Source organism: Danio aesculapii, chromosome 4 (genome assembly GCF_903798145.1).
Source record: "Danio aesculapii chromosome 4, fDanAes4.1, whole genome shotgun sequence".
Taxonomy (NCBI): domain Eukaryota; kingdom Metazoa; phylum Chordata; class Actinopteri; order Cypriniformes; family Danionidae; genus Danio; species Danio aesculapii.
In genome coordinates this window covers 28,944,566-28,967,904 of record NC_079438.1, presented here as the reverse complement: position 1 = coordinate 28,967,904, position 23,339 = coordinate 28,944,566, and the positions used below count along the sequence as shown (strand labels likewise).

Below are 23,339 nucleotides of genomic sequence, written 5' to 3'. Positions count from 1 at the left end.
GGGCTTGTGAGACATCATTCTAGGCACTGTTTTGATCATACCTTCACACCATGTAAAGTTTGATGCTGATTTTAAGTCAACTGGAACAAGTAACTTGGCCGACCTAGGCACTGGACAACAACTTATGCTAAATCCTGATGTCATCTTGTAACGCCAGACAGCACGTGGCCCAGGATCATTGCCTGGCGCACGTGTTAGCAGTTGCAAGGCAGCAAAAGCCTTGGTTCGTCCCTGGGTGGGCTCAAAGCAAGAACCTTTCAGTTAACAGCTGAACTCGCTAACCGATTGCGCCACAGAGACTTAGAGAGAGTTGCAACTGTAGTAGAAATGCTGAACTTTGTCTCAATAGGTATGCTCGAAGAATCCAAATGAAAGCTGCGGAAGAGAGAGAGAGAAAAGTAACAGAAACGCCCAACGGGGCTCAAACCCACGACCTGAGATTAAGAGTCTCATGCTCTACCGACTGAGCTAGCCGGGCTTCTGATACATTCATTCTCAGTAAACTGGCATAAGTAACTTGGCCGATCCAGGCACTGGACAACAAACTTCTGCTAAATCCTGATGTCATCTTGTAACGCCAGACAGCAAGTGGCCCAGGATTTGCCTGGCGCACGTGTTAGCAGTTGCAAGGCAGCAAAAGCCTTCGTTCGTCCCTGGATGGGCTCAAAGCAACAACTTTCGGTTAACAGCCGAACGCGCTAATCGATTGTGACATAGAGACTCAGACAACCATACCAACTGTGTAGAAATGCTGAACTTTGTCTCACTTGGTCTGCTGGATGAACCCAAATGAAAGCTGCGAAAAGAGAGAGAGAAAGGTAACAGAACACCCAACGTGGGGCTCGAACCCAGGTCACTGAGACTAAGTGTCTCATGCTCCCCACTGAGCTAGCCGGGCTTGTGAGACTCATTCTAGCACTGTTTTGATCAATACCTTCACTACCAGTGTAAAGTTTGATGCTGATTTTAAGTCAACTGGAACAAGTAACTTGGCCGACCTAGGCACTTGACAACAAACTTCTGCTAAATCCTGATGTCATCTTGTAACGCCAGACAGCACGTGGCCCAGGATCATTGCCCAGCGCACGTGTTAGCAGTTGCAAGGCAGCAAAAGCTTGGTTCGTCCCTGGGTGGGCTCAAGCACAACCTTTCGGTTAACAGTTGAACTCGCAAACCGATTGCGCCACAGAGATTTAGAGAGCATGCAACTTTAGTAGAAATGCTGAACTTTGTCTCAATAGGTATGCTCGAAGCATCTAAATGAAAGCTGCCGAAAAGAGAGAGAGAAAGTAACAGAAATGCCCAACGTGGGGCGAACCCACGAACCTGAGATTAAGAGTCTCATGCACTACCGACTGAGCTAGGCGGGCTTGTGAGATGCTCCTGCGAGAGAAAGTCACTGTTTTGATCAATACCTTCCCTACCTGTGTAAAGTTTGATGCTGATTTAAATCAACTGGAATAAGTAACTTGGCCAATAGAGGCACTGGACAACAAACTTCTGCTTAATCCTGATGTCATCTTGTAATGCCAGACAGGGCTTGTGAGATGCTCATTCAAGAGAAAGTCACTGTTTTGATCAATACCTTCCCTACCTGTGTAAAGTTTATTGGTGTTTTTAAGTCAACTGGAATAAAAAAAATTGGCCAATACAGGCACTGGACAACAAAATTCTGCTAAATCCTGATGTCATCTTGTAACGCCAGACAGCACGTGGCCCAGGATCATTGCCGGGTGCACGTGTTAGCAGTTGCAAGGCAGCAAAGCCTTGGTTCGTCCCTGGGTGGGCTCGAACCTCCAACCTTTCAGTTAACAGCATACGCGCTAACCGATTGCACCACAGAGACTCAGACACCAAACACCTGTAGTAGAAACGCTGAACTTTGTCTCACTTGGTCTGCTGGATGAACCCAAATGAAAGCTGCCGAAAAGAGAGAGAAAGGTAACACAAACACCCAACGTGGGGCTCAAACTGTAGTGGAAAGTTGCGCTGGATCTCGACAAACATCTTCTAGGTTTCAAAAAGAGGCTGAGGTCTTCGAAGTTCTCAAGTTGAAGCAGTTTATTGTTACAGCAGAGATGGTCGATCGAGCTCTCTCCCACTCAATGTCCAAAAACCCACAGTTTATATACAGTTTCTTATCCATAGGTATCATGAGATATGATGTAACATCACCCTATTCCCGGCTCCAATAGCATCCTAGCTTTTTAATTAATGGCTGTATGTTTTTCTGTTTTTACATATCTTAAAGGTCATATAGCATGTGCTACAATCATGTGTTTGCATAGGATCATGTTGTTTCATACTTTCTAAATGATTCTCCTTATGTATGCTATTTTGGCGAGGGTTGTTTTTGTCTTGTTCAACATATACATTGTCTAAATGTATTGCATACGCTCTGTCATAATGTTCTCACTTTGGCGCATGACATGCTGTGCTTCAATTGTAAGGCCCTCAATTATAAGGCCCTGCATGTTTGTATGTCTCTTCTGCATTACTTGAATATAGGTATTTCTATAAGTTTTAACAGTGTATTTTAATAGTAATCTATATTTTAATAGTGGCAGAGATATAGTGATTACATAATAAAAGTTCCACTATATAGTGATTACATAATAAAAGTTCCACTATAAATCCCCCCTCAGGGGCTTTATCAAAAAAGTCCCTTTCCTAAATCCCTCGCTGAAGTGCAACTTAAGAATCTAACATTTCGCTCAGTTTTTAACGTTCTTGTGCAACCAAAAAAGTTGCCCATCTACATCCTTATCAATTGTCAGCATCCTTGCACCGCACTTCAGAGGAGAAACGGAACCAAACATCTCCCTCCACTTTTGCCTTTAGAAGGAGTAAAAGATCCTGCTCTCCCTAACTAAATACTTTCTTGGGGAGTTCAACACTCAACAATTATTAGTCATGTTAAAACATATGCTTTGTCAGCTTTGCTCACAGCAGTGGTTATATAACATATATACTTGATTAATCAACACACAAGAGAAAATCTCAATATTTGCAGAACATTCATAGCCCCTGTAAAAGAACTATATCTGATGTTTCATCCCACGTCGCCAGAGGTACTTCTGAGTACTGTCTGGTGTTGGCAGACAGTGGGGTTTTAAACCTCCAGTAGATTCTGCTCTCTTCTCCTTTGTTGCTGGATTCTGGAGTGTCCCTTGACCCATAGTCATCTTCCCTCTTTCCTCATGTACATCTGATATCAGCTCCGGCAGCTTCGATGAACTCCTATATACACAGAATTTTATACTAGTAAACGGGTCTTAAAATGATTACACAATCTTTCAGTTCAGTCCATTCTATTTGCATTTTCCTGTATTAGGATGATGCCTTGCTTAAAACCATTCTCTTTGGGATTTAAAGCCTTTATGAAATAGTAAAAAGCTAAAGAATTATATTATTATTCTTTTTAAGACATAAAGATGAAAGAAATTTAGGGTAGTAATTGTTCTCAAAACTCATCCAAATGTTCCAAATCTGGCCCAAGAACTTCACAGATATTGTCTCTGCAGTCATGCACAGTTCTATTAACTCGCACATTGACCATCTGCTTGGCAGCAGCTTTAGCTATCGATCTGAGAAGAGGGACAACACTACAAAAGAGAATTAAAACAAATATAGCAATTCTTTTGAATATTCCAATCTTAATTATTGTCCAATCGCAACTATTGTCCTAATGATCCATATATGGAAGCAAACTAGTCACTAAAGTTCTTATCCTCTTCAGCATTCTCTTTTACTTCTTTCCTCAGATTTTCCAATTTTCGCATGGCTTCAGTGAAAGATCCACTTGTGGCAGTATTATTTGGAATATAGGAGCAGCAAAGGGTGCAGTGTTTTACCAAGCCATTTTATTTGTTGGGGCCAATACTTCTCCTAATGCTTTAAGGGCATCAGTTGTGTAATTTATAAATCTTTGTTGGTTGTAATAAATGTAGTTAATCCACTGTAAAAATTGTCATTGCAATTATCCACACTATTATAGAGTCAAGTCCTTCTTTTGCTATATCTCTAGTTTTAAACTCATCTGGTATTACACTAGGTTGGCCAATTTCTGAGTCAGGTGTATATTGTCTCTTAACTCAATGTTTCCAATTCTGCTGTCTTTGTATATCATTTTGCTCTTCAACTCAATCAGTTATTATCACTTCCTGTATTAGTTTAACACTAGTACAAATCCCTTTCCATTTCAATGGAATGTTGAGGTGTAATATTCCCCTTCCATAGATCCAGTAGTAGTCTGCTATTTGTTCATATTGTTGTATTAAGGGAAATCATCTTGGCAATTGGACATTTTGTCCAGTGCAATTACCAAGTGTGCAGTTAGCCGTCCTATCGCCTTTTTCTGAAACTGGCAACATTATATTATTGTAGCTGTAGCCATTTGGAACGTTTGCATATAAACATTTTCTTTTCCCCACATTTGTCAGTCAAATGGCAAATTATTGCACAATTTCCTTTTAAATTTTCTCACATTTGTCGATCAGCTTGTTTGGTTATAACATTCATATTCTAATTTCTTATTGCATATTTGTGGGAATCTTCTCTTGTTGTTGCTTGAACTTTAATGTTCATTTCTTTGCTTTCTTTTTTCAACCTACCATTGTTCTCTAATGTAAATTTGGTGCTTCCTATAATATCAAGACATTGGGCCTGGCAAAATGGGCAGTCACAGTACAGTATACTGAATTTTGCACAATGTCTATAATCATAAAAATTTACAACCACTATAAGTTTTTTCAAAAGTGTTTGTAAACATATTGGGCAATTGAATATTTGTAACTGTATTTTGCCCAACAATACCAATCATTGTTATTAGTTTTCTTCTAAGAGCTGATCATCTGAGATCTGGTCATAGTCAATTTCTTTTTAAATTGCATATCATTTTGATTTTCATACATATCCTCTGGGTCAACATTGACTGACTCCATCAGACTGGGATAATCCTTTACCTTTGGAGAAGTTACCTCTAGGCTTTCACTCATCTTTATTTGCATCATCATCAGCAGCAGCAGGAACATCTTCCTTCTGTCGTCCACTGTTCTGTTCCTGTGAATGAATAGCTTCATACATGGCAGTTAGTTTTTCTTATAAGACAAAATTCTTATTTGCCAATGTATTAGACAGGACATTAGCGTTCCATGCAGTGTTAAGTTCCTGTTTCTGTTAGTTACATGTAAAACTCATTAAAGCATCTGTTTACACATCAGCTAGTTTAATAATCCAAACTTAATCAAGTTTAGCATTTTTACATATTTTTAAAAAGAGCTTTGGCCCTAATGGATCTTCTTGTAGCTTTTGACCAGTCCTTGTGATTGCGCATGATAATTTCACTCTAGCCTTTGATTTATTCTTAATTAACAGTACTTCTTTAACAGTTTTATTTATTTGTGTTATTTGTTTAATCATTTATTTACTTGTTTAGCTATTTTTAATTTACTTTAATTAATCTAAATACTTTATAAATGCACACCCATTATTTAATTTTTTTCTGATGGTATTCCAGATGTAGAAATCATCGTTTTTCTTATTAGAAATATAATTAATCACCACAACCTGTTTTTAATCCTAACCTTTTAAGTAGTACAAACATGTATTTCTTGCCTTGTACTCAGTTTAGTATAACCTCAAAACCCTCATTACTAAATGCTTGTATGTCACTTAAGGTACTGGTTGCTGTCCCTTTACTCACATTATATTTAACACCGATGTCACATGGACAAAACTCACTGAGCACTGCATTTAATAAGGAGACCAATCTCCTTGCTGTTTAATTTTTCCTAATACTTCACCCTTGATCAAAATCATGTGCATCTGTTATAAGTATACTTAGAAATGCTGTTGGTGCAATTATTCCTTAATGTATAGGCTATAGACTGTCTTTTCCACCCTTTCATGCTAGATTGTTCACAGAGATCTGTTTGTTGTTTAATTTTCACAATGTTCTTTAATTGAGATTGTAGCTCTAGAAGCACTATATGTGACTTACTACCTCACATCCTGTCGCTTATTTACTTTCAAATCTGTTACAGTGTTTTCTTCAATGACAGACTAATTTATCTTTCATCACCTCAAATGCCTTATTGTATCTGTTTTTCCTGTTAATTCAGAACTGTATTTTTGCAGTCTTTCCTGTTTCATAAATTTTCTCCAGTGCTTTTTTTTTTGTAAAATTCTCTGTTCCATCAATGCTAAAATCCTCCCTAAAAGTCATCATATGTTTTCTGCATTTTAACTGAGCTAAGGCTATATGGAGATAATTAAATCAACCACATGTTGTAACAAACTACTATTCATCATAAGATCTTCAGGCACTTTGGTGTATGTATAATTTTCACCAGCAAATGTAAATACTAATTGGTCCCTACCCTCCTCTGCTAATTACCTAAAATAAGCTGAACAGAAATGAATTACTTAACAATATTGACATCAGGAGGAACATTTGTTCATAAAATGTAGGAACCTCAGCTGGAAGATTTTCTCTCATTGATTGTTCTTATAGCATCTGCTTTTTACCGGCTTTAATGCAGCATAATTAAAAAATTAATTTAAATTAAAATCAAATCTTATTAGTTACATACACAGTCATGCCTGACTTGAAATATATTTTAAATCGAAAATATCCAATGATTTATTTCATATTATAATCACTAGGTGTTAATAATCCTACTCTCAATAAAACTTCAATATTGTTTTTATAATAATTTCAGCATTTTTCTTCTTTCTCTGCAGATGTGCATCTGGTTTAATTTTAACCCTCACTGTACTGGTTAATTTTCTAATTATAAATACAAGTCCAGCAATGATAATACTTCTTTAAGTATTTAACACTGCACTTGTTTAAATCATTTAACTTCTGAGCTATTTGTTCTTTCAGATGTTGTATTCATTATTGTTTCTCTTTCTCTTGATATTTACTTCTAAAGGCAAGCTCATCTAAACTGATCAGGTCCACAGTGTTTATGTAATTTTTTGTAAAATCACTGAATCTATCTGGTCTGTTTTGCTCTTTTTTCCACATTATTCCTCAATTTACTTCCCAATTTTTCAGTTATATGGCTATAAATGCGAAAACCCAAACTCTATTATATTTAACGCCTTTTTTCCTAAAATCATACTTATTAAACTTAGAGCTTCTCACTGTTGACTTATTCTAATGTGACTGTCTTTTTTTCCTTTAATTTCTTCCTGGTATTAATTTTCTAAGTCTAAATCTCTTTCAGGATCATACATGTCATAGACAAATTCTGCTTCTTACTAGCCCTGCTTCAGAAATGTTTAACTTAATGTATGATCCCCATTATCAATTGTCTTACTTTCATCTTCTATCTGTTATAATTAATAGATATTATCTTTTATTCTGTAATCCTTATTTAATTTAAATTCATTTTAATAAATGTGAAGTCCTAATTTATATAATACCTTCCTTCCTGACTAATTTGACAGGAGTCTAATTGATTCAAGAAGGGTCCACTTTTGTTTTAATTTGCAATGTACTGATTTGCATCATAGTTTCTACTGGGCTTTTGAGATTGAGTTTGCTAGGCCACAGCCCATCTCTCTCCCTCGCACCCCCGAGGCAACTGTTTCATAGATGGTGCAGTCTTGGCATTGTTGTATTCAGGAATCCCCACATTTCCTGCATTTTGAAGGAGTTGAAAGTGTAGCGCATTCCTCCTTCCTCTTGGTAATGGCTTCTCTTTCACCCAGCTGATGTTGCTGGAAAGCTTAGCTTTTTTGATCAGTTTATCAGTCTCTTGTTTCTCCTTCTTTTAAGTCTCTTGAACATATGTGGATGGGTCAAGTCTCAGTAGTCTCTGTATGCAGTGCCTGGCTCACTGCTTTAGTTCATGTAATAAGAGTCCACAGTCAACAATTTGCTCCTTGTGTTTCTCCAAACACCTTAATCTATTCCAGTGCCTTCAGGAATGTCCAGCAGGCGAAAAGACAAGGACCCTTCAAAGTCCATCTCCGTGCCCCTTAATTTAATATATACATTTGCTTAGTTATTATCTAAACATTTTTCCACTTTCCCCATGTTTCCTTTATCAAATAACGACTCCTCTCATCTATGTTCTTCTCTTTGCTGCCCAACAGCTGATTTTTTAATATTTATTACTAAATCATCTGTAGTTTGTATTAATTTCTAATTTGTTAGTTTTCTTCTAATTCATTTCTTTAGCTTCAGCTTGTGCTTAACTTATTTATTTTTTCTCCTAATTTATTCTAGTGTTTTCTCACTAGTTGGTCTTTCTTTACATTGTTTTAATTTCTCTAGCATTTTCTATACCTGTTTCAAGTTTACGTACATATTTCTTACTCTTTTTTTCACACTCATCGTTTTACTTTTTACCTTTTGTCTTATTCTTTTCATTATAATTATTATTTTTTCAGAGTGTGTATTTACTCACACACTGCTTACATCAAATGTTCCTCCTCTTTGCCATTATTTTCTTTTCTGTTCTCTTTTGTTGAGTATTTAATTATAAATTATTTATATCTTAATATTCATTTTTTTTTCTAAATTCTAAGTATTATTCCTCTCTGTTCCCAAAGTTTAACTTATTACTTTATTCTTTTATATAACACATTTTTTATTTTCCAAATTGTATTTACTTTACCATATCCTATACTCTTTACACCTCATGAATATTAAATCAGATACTATTATTCACTAAAATAAATTCTAAGAATTTATATTATGATCTCTTTGTATGCACAAATGTCAACCTATGTTATATACTTCTTAATTTAATATATTTCTCTTTATATCTTTCTATCTGAACTGAATTCATTTATTTCCTAAATATTATAATCTCTTCCCTAAACTGCATCAGTCTCTTCTATATTTTCTTTATTACACAATATTTCACAGTCCATCTTTATATTATAATCTACAATGATGATTCTTTTATCTCACTCTTATCACAACACTAAACACAAACACTTAACCACCACTCTCACATTCTAGTCCCTCAAATTTAGAGGACTCATTCACTCAACATTTGTCCCTTTATCTACAGGGCTCATTCAGTCATTCATTCCTCTCAGTGTACCACAGAGTGTCCATCCCTGCCATGCTCCACTTAAGGGACTGTGCAGAAGGGGGGCTCTGCCTGTCCACCAATATGGAATTTTACACAACCATTCACACAGACACACACAACACTAAAGCAATAACCATAGGAATTTCCTTGCGCACGTCTCTATATTCTAATCTGCTTTTAATCTCTTAACTGTCACCACACATTCAGAACTCACTTTTGAAATCTAAATCTGTTCTATGTATATCCTATATTGTTAAAAAACTTCCCAAATCTGAGTAACAGTTACTAGTTAACGTCTGTCGCTATTCAAGGCCTCCTTAACGATAAACACAGATCATTTGCATGCAAACTATTCTTTTTTTAAAATCTGGAATCCAAACCTCCCTCTATTAATTTTATTTCTTTTATTTCTTTTGGAGGAACAGTTTAAAATGTCTTTATCATCACAAGCAAGGTCCTGAGAGACAAAACAAACTTTTTTACATGCAAAACTGCTTTTCTTCATTGTTGTGGCCACTTTGCTTGCTTTGTCCCTCCAGCACAGCATGTGCAATTTTATTCATTCTCTAATCAATTAATATTTTATCTGTATTTTAATCTCTTATAATACTCACTTTCTCTCACACTACACCTCAGTAATTTCTCTCTAGCTATCATCGTCCTTAAACACACACCCTACTCATGCTTTAACCTTCTAATCTCTTACCATATGCATCTTCATTCACAAATGTCTCAGCATTTGCATTCTTATTCTCATTCTCATTCAATCTAATTATCTTTTCCAAAACATTCCCCATTCTCTTCGGTCCAGACCACATACATATATAAAAAACACAACATATAGACTAACACAGGTCATCCACTGAGATCCAGCCCTCCGTGTAGGTGCTTTTGGGATCAGATTAAAGGCCTCCTCCCAATTTCCCTGCCTCTATCGGGAGAGTCTTACTCAATCCACAGGCGAGTACAGAGACGCGGAGCGCTCCTTTGCTCTAATCACACCTAAAGCAAGCGATCATTTCCAGTGCTACCTCGCGCGCCTTGCTCCCGCCTCTCGCGTAGCAATCCATGCATGTACCTCTCTTTCATACGCATATAATTTACAGCCATTCGTTAGTATATAATACAAAGCCATTGTTAGTGCACAATTTACAGCCATTTGTTAGTACAAGCACATACCTTGACAACCTGGAAGACCTCTTTTTCTTATAAATAGTTCATTTCACTATTCTTTTATCACTTTATCATTTACTTTATAATTCTTTTGAATAAATTTAGTCAATTCATAGGTTCTTTTTAATGGTGAGGTATTTCAAAAGTCAAGTTCAGGTGTCCGATCCACCCCACAGCACACTCATCAGAGAACCAAAATAAAGCAAAAATCTGCTCACCTTTTTTAATCTGCGCGCTATTTGGTCTCTGCGTGAGTGTCTGCCAAGGATCGGCCCCATTGACACCTTCCTTCGACTATCCTCAGTCCAGCCCCACGTTGGGCGCCAAATTATGTAGTGGAAAGTTGCGCTGGATCTCGACAAACATCTTCTAGGTTTCAAAAAAGAGGCTGAGGTCTTCGAAGTTCTCAAGTTGAAGCAGTTTATTGTTACAGCAGAGATGGTCGATCAAGCTCTCTCGAACTCAATGTCCAAAACCCACAGTTTATATACAGTTTCTTATCCATAGGTATCATGAGATATGATTTAACATCACCCTATTCCCGGCTCCAATAGCATCCTAGCTTTTTAATTAATGGCTGTATGTTTTTCTGTTTTTACATATCTTAAAGGTCACATAGCATGTGCTTACAATCATGTGTTTGCATATGATCATGATGCTTCCATATTTTCTAAATGATTCTCCTTATGTATGCTATTTTGACGAGGGTTGTTTTTGTCTTGTTCAACATATACATTGTCTAAATGTATTGCATACGCTCTGTCATAATGTTCTCACTTTGGCGCATGACCTGCTGTGCTTCAATTGTAAGGCCCTCAATTATAAGGCCCTGCATGTTTGTATGTCTCTTCTGCATCACTTGAATATAGGTCTTTCTATAAGTTTAACAGTATATTTTAATAGTAATCTATATTTTAATAGTGGCAGATTATATAGTGATACATAATAAAAGTTCCACTATAATGACTGTACGGTCGCGGCAAACCACTGTCGCTCACCCACAGCTGCCTGGTCACTAAGTGACAGGGGCTTGTTTGTGAGTTGCAGAGGAGGATTCCAATTACGTATAGGAGGCTTGAAAGAAAAGAGAAAAACAACATAAGTGGACGTGCAAAACAACGTAGTCGGCAAGATTCGAGTCTGCAGCGGGGAAACCCAAATGGAATTCTAGTCCATCGCCTTAACCACTCGGCCACAACTACAGACGTCTGCTTTCTCTCTCCTGCTGAGGTGGCAACCAAGCACAGGGTCAACAGGGGTAGAGGAAGGTGCACTAGCTCTAGTGCAACTTTTCCGTACAATCTCTGGGAAGCAGGGACAGCATAGCTCTCTAATCTAACAAACTCAGCTAACTTCATGGGCACTCTTTCCACACAAGTTTGATGATCTGAATTCAGAGCAACGTGCTCTCGCAGGCCACACCACAATGGACAGCCACCAAGTGAAATGAAAAGAACAACGAGGTCTCTGACAAACAGACAGGCCTTCGGCCCGAACAGGGACTTGAACCCTGGACCCTCAGATTAAAAGTCTGATGCTCTTACCGACTGAGCTATCCGGGCTCCTGTCTGCTGAGGCACCTGTTTGCGGAGTTGGACCTCTGCAAGCCCCTTGCCGGCTAACAACACTTCTCATCACAGCACAGACCTGCGTCCTCTTAAAAAAAACAGATGCAGGCGTCCTCCAGGAAACGGCGTTTCAGAGCTGTGCCATGCCACTGCTGAGCTGCACCGTGAAAGACCTTGAAGTCATTAGATGTTACCAAAGCCATGGTCCCAAAGCATGGCCAAAAGCACATTTCGCCTGGGCCTTTTGGAACTGTGCTAGCATCAGTCTTGAAAAGAGCTGTGCATAAAGCAACTCTCCAGAAGCAGATGGAGTGGGGAAAATGTGCCACAAAGGGACAGCCAAAACGGACTGGGCGACTGGAAAAAAAACTATCAAATCCAATCTTGATGAGCCGTACAAGATGTTGCTGTCGATTTATGAACGTTTCTCTAGGCAACATCAGAGTGTAGGGACTACAAAAAAAGCTTAAATTGCGACTAGTCGCTGGACTTGAATTATTCAATATGGGATTAAACACGCAGGCTCGCAACCAAACGTCGCAAAAGCCACAGTTCCTCTCACAGAGAGAAAAAGCAAAAAGCAGCTGGCTGTTCCGTAGTCGGCAGGGTTCGAACCTGCGCGGGAAAACCCCAATGGATTTCAAGTCCATCGCCTTAACCTCTCGGCCACGACTACGCAAGGTGGCAGCTCGTTGACTTTTTCTGCTGAATGTGGGCAACATTGAACGCAGCACAGTTGGGGCATAAATGGCCTGAGGTTGTAAAAAGCAGCACAAGCATTGCTCACAGTTAACAGGAACACGCTGCCGTGACCCGGATTCGAACCGGGGTTGCTGCGGCCACAACACAGAGTACTGACCACTATACGATCACGGCACACCGCTCGCTCACCGATAAGCTCTGCAGCTGCCTGGACACTAAGGGACACTGGTTTGTGACCGCGATTCAAACTGGGATTTCTCTGGCCACAACACAGAGTACGGATGACTGTACGGTCGCGGCAAACCACTGTCGCTCACCCACAGCTGCCTGGTCACTAAGTGACAGGGGCTTGTTTGTGAGTTGCAGAGGAGGATTCCAATTACGTATAGGAGGCTTGAAGAAAAGAGAACAACAACATAAGTGGACGTGCAAAACAACGTAGTCGGCAGGATTCGAACCTGCGCGGAGAAACCCCAATGGATTTCTAGTCCATCGCCTTAACCACTTGGCCACGACTACAGACGTCTGCTTTCTCTCTCCTGCTGAGGTGGCAACCAAGCACAGGGTCAACAAGGGTAGAGGAAGGTGCACTAGCGCAACTTTTCCGTACAATCTCTGGGAAGCAGGGACAGCATAGCTCTCTAATCTAACAAACTCAGCTAACTTCATGGGCAATTTTTTCCACACAAGCTGATGATCTGAATTCAGAGCAACGTGCTCTCGCAGGTCCACACCACAATGGACAGCCACCAAGTGATATGAAAAGAACAACAAGGTCTCTGACAAAGAGACAGGCCTTCGCCCGACAGGGACTTGAACCCTGGACCCTCCAGATTAAAAGTCTGATGCTCTACCGACTGAGCTATCCGGGTCCTGTCTGCTGAGGCACCTGTTTGCGGAGTTGGACCTCTGCAAGCCCCTTGCCGGCTAACAACACTTCTCATCACAGCACAGACCTGCGTCCTCTTAAAAAAAACAGATGCAGGCGTCCTCCAGGAAACGGCGTTTCAGAGCTGTGACATGCCACTCGCTGAGCTGCACCGTGAAAGACCTTGAAGTCATTAGGTGTTACCAAAGCCATGGTCCAAAAGGCATGGCAAAAGCACATTTCGCCTGGGCCTTTGGAACTGTGCATAGCATCAGTCTTGAAAAGAGCTGTGCATAAAGCAACTCTCCAGAAGCAGATGGAGTGGGGGAAAATGTGCCACAAAGGGACAGCCAAACGGACTGGGCGACTTGGAAAAAAAACTATCAAATCCCAATCTTGATGAGCCGTACAAGATGTGCTGTCGATTTATTGAACGTTTCTCTAGGCAACATCAGAGTGTAGGGACTACAAAAAAAGCTAAATTGCGACTAGTCGCTGGACTTGAATTATTCAATATGGGATTAAACACGCAGGCCCGCAACTAAACGTCGCAAAAGCCACAGTTCCTTTCACAGAGAGAAAAAGCAAAAGCAGCTGGCTGTTCCGTAGTCAGCAGGGTTCGAACCTGCGCGGGGAGACCCCAATGGATTTCAAGTCCATCGCCTTAACCTCTCGGCCACGACTACGCATGGTGGTAGCTCGTTGACTTTTTCTGCTGAATGTGGGCAACATTGAACGCAGCACAGTTGGGGCATAAATGGCCTGAGGTTGTAAAAGCAGCACAAGCATTGCTCGCAGTTAACAGGAACACGCTGCCGTGACCCGGATTCGAACCGGGGTTGCTGCGGCCACAACACAGAGTACTGACCACTATACGATCACGGCACACAGCTCGCTCACTGATAAGCTCTGCAGCTGCCTGGACACTAAGGACACTGCTTTGTGACCGTGATTCAAACTGGGATTTCTCTGGCCACAAACACAGAGTACGGGATGACTGTACGGTCGCGGCAAACCACTGTCGCTCACCCACAGCTGCCTGGTCACTAAGTGACCGGGCTTGTTTGTGAGTTGCAGAGGAGGATTCCAATTACGTATAGGAGGCTTGAAAGAAAATGAGAACAACAACATAAGTGGACGTGCAAAACAACGTAGTCGGTAGGATTCGAACCCTGCGCGGGGGAAACCCCAATGGATTTCTAGTCCATCGCCTTAACCACTCGGCCACGACTACAGACGTCTGCTTTCTCTCTCCTGCTGACGTGGCAACCAAGCACAGGGTCAACAGGGGTAGAGGAAGGTGCACTAGCTCTAGTGCAACTTTTCCGTACAATCTCTGGGAAGTAGGGACAGCATAGCTCTCTAATTCTAACAAACTCAGCTAACTTCATGGGCACTCTTTCCACACAAGCTGATGATCTGAATTCAGAGCAACGTGCTCTCGCAGGCCACACCACAATGGACAGCCACCAAGTGATATGAAAAGAACAACGAGGTCTCTGACAAAGAGACAGGCCTTCGCCCGAACAGGGACTTGAACCCTGGACCCTCAGATTAAAAGTCTGATGCTCTACCGACTGAGCTATCCGGGCTCCTGTCTGCTGAGCCACCTTTTGCGGAGTTGGACCTCTGCAAGCCCCTTGCCGGCTAACAACACTTTCTCATCACAGCACAGACCTGCGTCCTCTTAAAAAAAAACAGATGCAGGCGTCCTCCAGGAAACGGCGTTTCAGAGCTGTGCCATGCCACTGCTGAGCTGCACCGTGAAAGACCTTGAAGTCATTAGGTGTTACCAAAGCCATGGTCCAAAAGCATGGCCAAAAGCACATTTCGCCTGGGCCTTTTGGAACTGTGCTAGCATCAGTCTTGAAAAGAGCTGTGCATAAGCAACTCTCCAGAAGCAGATGGAGTGGGGAAAATGTGCCACAAAGGGACAGCCAAAACGGACTGGGCGACATGGAAAAAAAACTATCAAATCCCAATCTTGATGAGCCGTGCAAGATGTTGCTGTCGATTTATTGAACGTTTCTCTAGGCAACATCAGAGTGTAGGGACTACAAAAAAGCTAAATTGCGACTAGTCGCTGGACTTGAATTATTCAATATGGGATTAAACACGCAGGCCCACAACCAAACGTCGCAAAAGCCACAGTTCCTCTCACAGAGAGAAAAAGCAAAAGCAGCTGGCTGTTCCGTAGTCGGCAGGGTTCGAACCTGCGCGGGGAGACCCCAATGGATTTCAAGTCCATCGCCTTAACCTCTCGGCCACGACTACGCATGGTGGCAGCTCGTTGACTTTTTCTGCTGAATGTGGGCAACATTGAACGCAGCACAGTTGGGGCATAAATGGCCTGAGGTTGTAAAAAGCAGCACAAGCATTGCTCGCAGTTAACAGGAACACGCTGCCGTGGCCCGGATTCGAACCGGGGTTGCTGCGGCCACAACACAGAGTACTGACCACTATACGATCACGGCACACCGCTCGCTCACCGATAAGCTCTGCAGCTGCCTGGACACTAAGGGACACTGGTTTGTGACCGTGATTCAAACTGGGATTTTCTCTGGCCACAACACAGAGTACGGATGACTGTACGGTCGCGGCAACCACTGTCGCTCACCCACAGCTGCCTGGTCACTAAGTGACAGGGGCTTGTTTGTGAGTTGCAGAGGAGGATTCCAATTACGTATAGGAGGCTTGAAAGAAAAGAGAACAACAACATAAGTGGACGTGCAAAACAACGTAGTCGGCAGGATTCGAACCTGCGCGGGGAACCCCAATGGATTTCTAGTCCATCGCCTTAACCACTCGGCCACGACTACAGACGTCTGCTTTCTCTCTCCTGCTGAGGTGGCAACCAAGCACAGGGTCAACAGGGGTAGAGGAAGGTGCACTAGCTCTAGTGCAACTTTTCCGTACAATCTCTGGAAGCAGGGACAGCATAGCTCTCTAATCTAACAAACTCAGCTAACTTCATGGGCACTCTTTCCACACAAGCTGATGATCTGAATTCAGAGCAACGTGCTCTCGCAGGCCACACCACAATGGACAGCCACCAAGTGATATGAAAAGAACAACGAGGTCTCTGACAAACAGACAGGCCTTAGCCCGAACAGGGACTTGAACCCTGGACCCTCAGATTCAATCTGGGATTTCTCTGGCCACAACACAGAGTACGGATGACTGTACAGTCGCGGCAAACCACTGTCGCTCACCCACAGCTGCCTGGTCACTAAGTGACAGGGGCTTGTTTGTGAGTTGCAGAGGAGGATTCCAATTACGTATAGGAGGCTTGAAAGAAAAGAGAACAACAACATAAGTGGACGTGCAAAACAACGTAGTCGGCAGGATTCGAACATGCGCGGGGAAACCCTAATGGATTTCTAGTCCATCGCCTTAACCACTCGGCCACGACTACAGACGTCTGCTTTCTCTCTCCTGCTGAGGTGGCAACCAAGCACAGGGTCAACAGGGGTAGAGGAAGGTGCACTAGCTCTAGTGCAACTTTTCCGTACAATCTCTGGGAAGCAGGGACAGCATAGCTCTCTAATCTAACAAACTCAGCTAACTTCATGGGCACTCTTTCCACACAAGCTGATGATCTGAATTCAGAGCAACGTGCTCTCGCAGGCCACACCACAATGGACAGCCACCAAGTGATATGAAAAGAACAACGAGGTCTCTGACAAACAGACAGGCCTTCGCCCGAACAGGGACTTGAACCCTGGACCCTCAGATTAAAAGTCTGATGCTCTACCGACTGAGCTATCCGGGCTCCTGTCTGCTGAGCCACCTGTTTGCGGAGTTGGACCTCTGCAAGCCCCTTGCCGGCTAACAACACTTTCTCATCACAGCACAGACCTGCGTCCTCTTAAAAAAAACAGATGCAGGCGTCCTCCAGGAAACGGCGTTTCAGAGCTGTGCCATGCCACTGCTGAGCTGCACCGTGAAAGACCTTGAAGTCATTAGGTGTTACCAAAGCCATGGTCCAAAAGCATGGCCAAAAGCACATTTCGCCTGGGCCTTTTGGAACTGTGCTAGCATCAGTCTTGAAAAGAGCTGTGCATAAAGCAACTCTCCAGAAGCAGATGGAGTGGGGAAAATGTGCCACAAAGGGACAGCCAAAACGGACTGGGCGACATGGAAAAAAAACTATCAAATCCCAATCTTGATGAGCCGTGCAAGATGTTGCTGTCGATTTATTGAACGTTTCTCTAGGCAACATCAGAGTGTAGGGACTACAAAAAAAGCTAAATTGCGACTAGTCGCTGGACTTGAATTATTCAATATGGGATTAAACACGCAGGCCCACAACCAAACGTCGCAAAAGCCACAGTTCCTCTCACAGAGAGAAAAAGCAAAAGCAGCTGGCTGTTCCGTAGTCGGCAGGGTTCGAACCTGCGCGGGGAGACCCCAATGGATTTCAAGTCCATCGCCTTAACCTCTCGGCCACGACTACGCATGGTGGTAGCTTGTTGACTTTTTCTGCTGAATGTGGGCAACATTGAACGCAGCACAGTTGGGGCATAAATGGCCTGAGGTTGTTATAAGCAGCACAAGCATTGCTCGCAGTTAACAGGAACACGCTGCCGTGACCCGGATTCGAACCGGGGTTGCTGCGGCCACAACACAGAGTACTGACCACTATACGATCACGGCACACCGCTCGCTCACCGATAAGCTCTGCAGCTGCCTGGACACTAAGGGACACTGGTTTGTGACCGTGATTCAAACTGGGATTTCTCTGGCCACAACACAGAGTACGGATGACTGTACGGTCGCGGCAAACCACTGTCGCTCACCCACAGCTGCCTGGTCACTAAGTGACAGGGGCTTGTTTGTGAGTTGCAGAGGAGGATTCCAATTATGTATAGTAGGCTTGAAAGAAAAGAGAACAACAACATAAGTGGACGTGCAAAACAATGTAGTCAGCAGGATTCGAACCTGCGCAGGGAAACCCCAATGAATTTCTAGTCCATCGCCTTAACCACTCGGCCACGACTACAGACGTCTGCTTTCTCTCTCCTGCTGAGGTGGCAACCAAGCACAGGGTCAACAGGGGTAGAGGAAGGTGCACTAGCTCTAGTGCAACTTTTCCGTACAATCTCTGGGAAGCAGGGACAGCATAGCTCTCTAATCTAACAAACTCAGCTAACTTCATGGGCACTCTTTCCACACAAGCTGATGATCTGAATTCAGAGCAACGTGCTCTCGCAGGCCACACCACAATGGACAGCCACCAAGTGATATGAAAAGAACAACGAGGTCTCTGACAAACAGACAGGCCTTCGCCCGAACAGGGACTTGAACCCTGGACCCTCAGATTAAAAGTCTGATGCTCTACCGACTGAGCTATCCGGGCTCCTGTTTGCTGAGGCACCTGTTTGCGGAGTTGGACCTCTGCAAGCCCCTTGCCGGCTAACAACACTTTCTCATCACAGCACAGACCTGCGTCCTCTTAAAAAAAACAGATGCAGGCGTCCTCCAGGAAATGGCGTTTCAGAGCTGTGCCATGCCACTGCTGAGCTGCACCGTGAAAGACCTTGAAGTCATTAGGTGTTACCAAAGCCATGGTCCAAAAGCATGGCCAAAAGCACATTTCGCCTGGGCCTTTTGGAACTGTGCTAGCATCAGTCTTGAAAAGAGCTGTGCATAAAGCAACTCTCCAGAAGCAGATGGAGTGGGGAAAATGTGCCACAAAGGGACAGCCAAAACGGACTGGGCGACATGGAAAAAAAACTATCAAATCCCAATCTTGATGAGCCGTGCAAGATGTTGCTGTCGATTTATTGAACGTTTCTCTAGGCAACATCAGAGTGTAGGGACTACAAAAAAAGCTAAATTGCGACTAGTCGCTGGACTTGAATTATTCAATATGGGATTAAACACGCAGGCCCGCAACCAAACGTCGCAAAAGCCACAGTTCCTCTCACAGAGAGAAAAAGCAAAAGCAGCTGGCTGTTCCGTAGTCGGCAGGGTTCGAACCTGCGCGGGGAGACCCCAATGGATTTCAAGTCCATCGCCTTAACCTCTCGGCCACGACTACGCAAGGTGGCAGCTCGTTGACTTTTTCTGCTGAATGTGGGCAACATTGAACGCAGCACAGTTGGGGCATAAATGGCCTGAGGTTGTTATAAGCAGCACAAGCATTGCTCGCAGTTAACAGGAACACGCTGCCGTGACCCGGATTCGAACCGGGGTTGCGGCGGCCACAACACAGAGTACTGACCACTATACGATCACGGCACACCGCTCGCTCACCGATAAGCTCTGCAGCTGCCTGGACACTAAGGGACACTGGTTTGTGACCGTGATTCAAACTGGGATTTCTCTGGCCACAACACAGAGTACGGATGACTGTACGGTCGCGGCAAACCACTGTCGCTCACCCACAGCTGCCTGGTCACTAAGTGACAGGGGCTTGTTTGTGAGTTGCAGAGGAGGATTCCAATTACGTATAGGAGGCTTGAAAGAAAAGAGAACAACAACATAAGTGGACGTGCAAAACAACGTAGTCGGCAGGATTCGAACCTGTGCGGGGAAACCCCAATGGATTTCTAGTCCATCGCCTTAACCACTCGGCCACGACTACAGACGTCTGCTTTCTCTCTCCTGCTGAGGTGGCAACCAAGCACAGGGTCAACAGGGGTAGAGGAAGGTGCACTAGCTCTAGTGCAACTTTTCCGTACAATCTCTGGGAAGCAGGGACAGCATAGCTCTCTAATCTAACAAACTCAGCTAACTTCATGGGCACTCTTTCCACACAAGCTGATGATCTGAATTCAGAGCAACGTGCTCTCGCAGGCCACACCACAATGGACAGCCACCAAGTGATATGAAAAGAACAACGAGGTCTCTGACAAACAGACAGGCCTTCGCCCGAACAGGGACTTGAACCCTGGACCCTCAGATTCAATCTGGGATTTCTCTGGCCACAACACAGAGTACGGATGACTGTACGGTCGCGGCAAACCACTGTCACTCACCCACAGCTGCCTGGTCACTAAGTGACAGGGGCTTGTTTGTGAGATGCAGAGGAGGATTGCAATTACGTATAGGAGGCTTGAAAGAAAAGAGAACAACAACATAAGTGGACGTGCAAAACAACATAGTTGGCAGGATTCAAACCTGGACGGGGAAGCCCCAATGGATTTCTAGTCCTTCACCTTAACCGCTCAGCCACGACTACAGACATCTGCTTTCTGTCTCCTGCTGAGGTGGCAACCAAGCACAGGTTTAACAGGGGTCCAAAAGCATGGCCAAAAGCACATTTCTCCTGGGCCTTTTGGAACTGTGCTAGCATCAGTCTTGAAAAGAGCTGTGCATAAAGCAACTCTCCAGAAGCAGATGGAGTGGGGAAAATGTGCCACAAAGGGACAGCCAAAAAGGACTGGGCGACTTGGAAAAAAAACTATCAAATCCCAATCTTGATGAGCCGTACAAGATGTTGCTGTCGATTTATTGAACGTTTCTCTAGACAACATCAGAGTGTAGGGACTACAAAAAAAGCTAAATTGCGACTAGTCGCTGGACTTGAATTATTCAATATGGGATTAAACACGCAGGCCCGCAACCAAACGTCGCAAAAGCCACAGTTCCTCTCACAGAGAGAAAAAGCAAAAGCAGCTGCTGTTCCGTAGTCGGCAGGGTTCGAACCTGCGCGGGGAGACCCCAATGGATTTCAAGTCCATCGCCTTAAACTCTCGGCCACGACTACACATGGTGGCAGCTCGTTGACGTTTTCTGCTGAATGTGGGCAACATTGAACGCAGCACAGTTGGGGCATAAATGGCCTTAGGTTGTAAAAAGCGGCACAAGCATTGCTTGAAAGACACGGGGTACTTGAAGTCAAGATCTTCATTACCAAAGCTAAGCGGAACCATTTAGGTTTGTGACGTGACAGTGAGATTCAAGCAAGATTGGATGAATCTTATTTGAAGTGTGCAGCAAGTCTGAGAATTCGAAGCTAACTATTGTCCTCAGATCATCACGCCTAAGTTTTGAGAAGACCAGTCGGAATTGTTTCAAACAACTTAAATTTAACCCAACAAAGACAACCCAGATGGGACTTGAACCCACAATATCCAGCTTCGAAGGCTGGTGCCTTATCCATTAGGCCACTGGGTCAGCACTAGCCTTTGACATATCTGATGTATGGCTCAGGAAGTTCTTGTAACTCAGAAAACAGTACTTTAGGATCCCTATGCCATATTGCATTCAGACGATCTGGTGTGTACACCTAATGACAAAACAGCTTCTCTGAGGAGTTTTCCATTGTCATGTCTGTTTGACCTAGGGGTATGAACCTAGCTTTTTAAAGGTAACACTGGATTGTCTTGCACAGTCAACTTAAAAGGAACTGCATCAAAGACAACCCAGTTGGTACTTTAAACCCACAATCCCCAGCTTCGAAGGCTGGTGCCCTATCCATTAGGCCACTGGGCTGTTTTTATTGCCTGTGAACTGTTATATGCCTCCAGGGAGTTGCTGACACACGTAACAAAAACAACATGAACAAAGAGTAGAGTGGATCGGTCGCACAGAATTTTTTGTGGTACTGCAGATTGCTTTTACAGGGCTTGTTGGTCTAGGGGTATGATTCTCGCTTAGGGTGCGAGAGCTCCCGGGTTCAAATCCCGGACGAGCCCTACGCCTGTCGTCGAAAAAGAGGTGGAACTGAGCTATCTATGGTGTTTCTATGTTAATTGTAGCAGCTTTTGCTTTGACATTAGTTAATGAACATTTAGTGGACTTCTGATCTAAATCAGTCTAACATGTACAATTATACAGACAAAAAAAGGAGCAGCAATGATTCGGTTGTTAGATTTGTTTATGGATCTTGAACAACCCACCAGCTTTATATGTAAGCACCATTTTTGTCTTTGTACACAGTCTCTTCTCTGTAGGCACCATGCAGGATTCAAAATGGCCTTTCGCGTTAGGTATCTCGTTACCCTTTTAGTCATAACAGGTAATATGCATGGCAATGCAGGAAGGTAATGGCATGCAAACACATCTCAAGAAGGTTTTCACAGCTACCGTGTTTCTTCCACCAAACATTGCTCCCAAATTGAAGTGAGACCTTCAAAGACAACCCAGATGGGACTTGAACCAACAATCCAAAGCCCCGGAGGCTGATGCCTTATCCATTAGGCCACTGGGCCATTTCGCCAATCATTTGTCATGGATTTTTTTGTATGCCTTCAACAAGATGCCAACGCATGGAAAACTGCACTTTAGGATCTCGATGCCAGTTTGCATTCCGTCAAATAAGATGTGTGCAACTAATGGACAAACATTTTCTTTGTGCAATCATCCACATTCGGGTCTCATTGGTCCTGGGGTATGGTTCTCGCGTATGGTGTGACTGGTCTTGAGTTTCAAATTCCAGACAAGGCCACTCTCATTAACTTGCAATCACAACCTTTCTGCAGCTATTTTCTTGTTTGCATTTCATCATCATCCACCTAACATGAGTCCATTAGTTGAAAGCCACAGGGTACTTGAAGTCAAGATCTCCATTACCAAAGCTCAGCAGAACCTTTTAGCTTTGTAACGTGACAATGAGATTCAAGCAAGATTGGATGAATCTTATTTGAAGTGTGCAGCAAGTCTGAGAATTCGAAGCTAACTATTGTCCTCAGATCATCACGCCTAAGTTTTGAGAAAACAAGTCGGAATTGTTTCAAACAACTTAAATTTAACACAACAAAAACAACCCTGATGGGACTTGAACCCACAATCCCCAGCTTCGAAGGCTGATGCCTTATCCATTAGGCCACTGGGTCAACACTAGCCTTTGACATATCTGATGTATGGCTCAGGAAGTTCTTGTAACTCAGAAAACAGTACTTTAGGATCCCTATGCCATATTGCATTCAGACGATCTGGTGTGTACACCTAATGACAAAACAGCTTCTCTGAGGAGTTTTCCATTGTCATGTCTTTTTGACCTAAGGGTATGAACCTAGC

At 43.0% G+C, this 23,339-nt stretch overlaps 17 non-coding genes across 17 annotated transcripts; 1 reads left to right on the top strand and 16 right to left on the bottom strand.

Moving 5' to 3' along the window:
- Nucleotides 1–11,720: 11,720 nt before the first annotated feature.
- Nucleotides 11,721–11,794, bottom strand: trnak-uuu (transfer RNA lysine (anticodon UUU)). Its single transcript has one exon. It is a non-coding gene; the product is annotated as a tRNA-Lys (tRNA).
- Nucleotides 11,795–12,394: 600 nt separating this feature from the next.
- On the bottom strand, nucleotides 12,395–12,476 carry trnas-uga (transfer RNA serine (anticodon UGA)). Its single transcript has one exon. It is a non-coding gene; the product is annotated as a tRNA-Ser (tRNA).
- A 128-nt stretch (nucleotides 12,477–12,604) lies between these two features.
- Nucleotides 12,605–12,676, bottom strand: trnah-gug (transfer RNA histidin (anticodon GUG)). Its single transcript has one exon. It is a non-coding gene; the product is annotated as a tRNA-His (tRNA).
- A 1,298-nt stretch (nucleotides 12,677–13,974) lies between these two features.
- Nucleotides 13,975–14,056, bottom strand: trnas-uga (transfer RNA serine (anticodon UGA)). The gene has a single exon. It is a non-coding gene; the product is annotated as a tRNA-Ser (tRNA).
- A 127-nt stretch (nucleotides 14,057–14,183) lies between these two features.
- On the bottom strand, nucleotides 14,184–14,255 carry trnah-gug (transfer RNA histidin (anticodon GUG)). The gene has a single exon. It is a non-coding gene; the product is annotated as a tRNA-His (tRNA).
- A 634-nt stretch (nucleotides 14,256–14,889) lies between these two features.
- Nucleotides 14,890–14,962, bottom strand: trnak-uuu (transfer RNA lysine (anticodon UUU)). Its single transcript has one exon. It is a non-coding gene; the product is annotated as a tRNA-Lys (tRNA).
- Nucleotides 14,963–15,562: 600 nt separating this feature from the next.
- On the bottom strand, nucleotides 15,563–15,644 carry trnas-uga (transfer RNA serine (anticodon UGA)). Its single transcript has one exon. It is a non-coding gene; the product is annotated as a tRNA-Ser (tRNA).
- A 464-nt stretch (nucleotides 15,645–16,108) lies between these two features.
- On the bottom strand, nucleotides 16,109–16,189 carry trnas-aga (transfer RNA serine (anticodon AGA)). Its single transcript has one exon. It is a non-coding gene; the product is annotated as a tRNA-Ser (tRNA).
- Nucleotides 16,190–17,069: 880 nt separating this feature from the next.
- Nucleotides 17,070–17,142, bottom strand: trnak-uuu (transfer RNA lysine (anticodon UUU)). Its single transcript has one exon. It is a non-coding gene; the product is annotated as a tRNA-Lys (tRNA).
- A 602-nt stretch (nucleotides 17,143–17,744) lies between these two features.
- trnas-uga (transfer RNA serine (anticodon UGA)) lies at nucleotides 17,745–17,826 on the bottom strand. The gene has a single exon. It is a non-coding gene; the product is annotated as a tRNA-Ser (tRNA).
- A 128-nt stretch (nucleotides 17,827–17,954) lies between these two features.
- Nucleotides 17,955–18,026, bottom strand: trnah-gug (transfer RNA histidin (anticodon GUG)). The gene has a single exon. It is a non-coding gene; the product is annotated as a tRNA-His (tRNA).
- Nucleotides 18,027–18,656: 630 nt separating this feature from the next.
- On the bottom strand, nucleotides 18,657–18,729 carry trnak-uuu (transfer RNA lysine (anticodon UUU)). Its single transcript has one exon. It is a non-coding gene; the product is annotated as a tRNA-Lys (tRNA).
- A 602-nt stretch (nucleotides 18,730–19,331) lies between these two features.
- trnas-uga (transfer RNA serine (anticodon UGA)) lies at nucleotides 19,332–19,413 on the bottom strand. The gene has a single exon. It is a non-coding gene; the product is annotated as a tRNA-Ser (tRNA).
- A 464-nt stretch (nucleotides 19,414–19,877) lies between these two features.
- On the bottom strand, nucleotides 19,878–19,959 carry trnas-aga (transfer RNA serine (anticodon AGA)). Its single transcript has one exon. It is a non-coding gene; the product is annotated as a tRNA-Ser (tRNA).
- A 1,043-nt stretch (nucleotides 19,960–21,002) lies between these two features.
- trnas-uga (transfer RNA serine (anticodon UGA)) lies at nucleotides 21,003–21,084 on the bottom strand. The gene has a single exon. It is a non-coding gene; the product is annotated as a tRNA-Ser (tRNA).
- Nucleotides 21,085–21,421: 337 nt separating this feature from the next.
- trnar-ucg (transfer RNA arginine (anticodon UCG)) lies at nucleotides 21,422–21,494 on the bottom strand. Its single transcript has one exon. It is a non-coding gene; the product is annotated as a tRNA-Arg (tRNA).
- Nucleotides 21,495–21,943: 449 nt separating this feature from the next.
- Nucleotides 21,944–22,015, top strand: trnap-agg (transfer RNA proline (anticodon AGG)). Its single transcript has one exon. It is a non-coding gene; the product is annotated as a tRNA-Pro (tRNA).
- The last annotated feature ends 1,324 nt before the right edge of the window (nucleotides 22,016–23,339 follow it).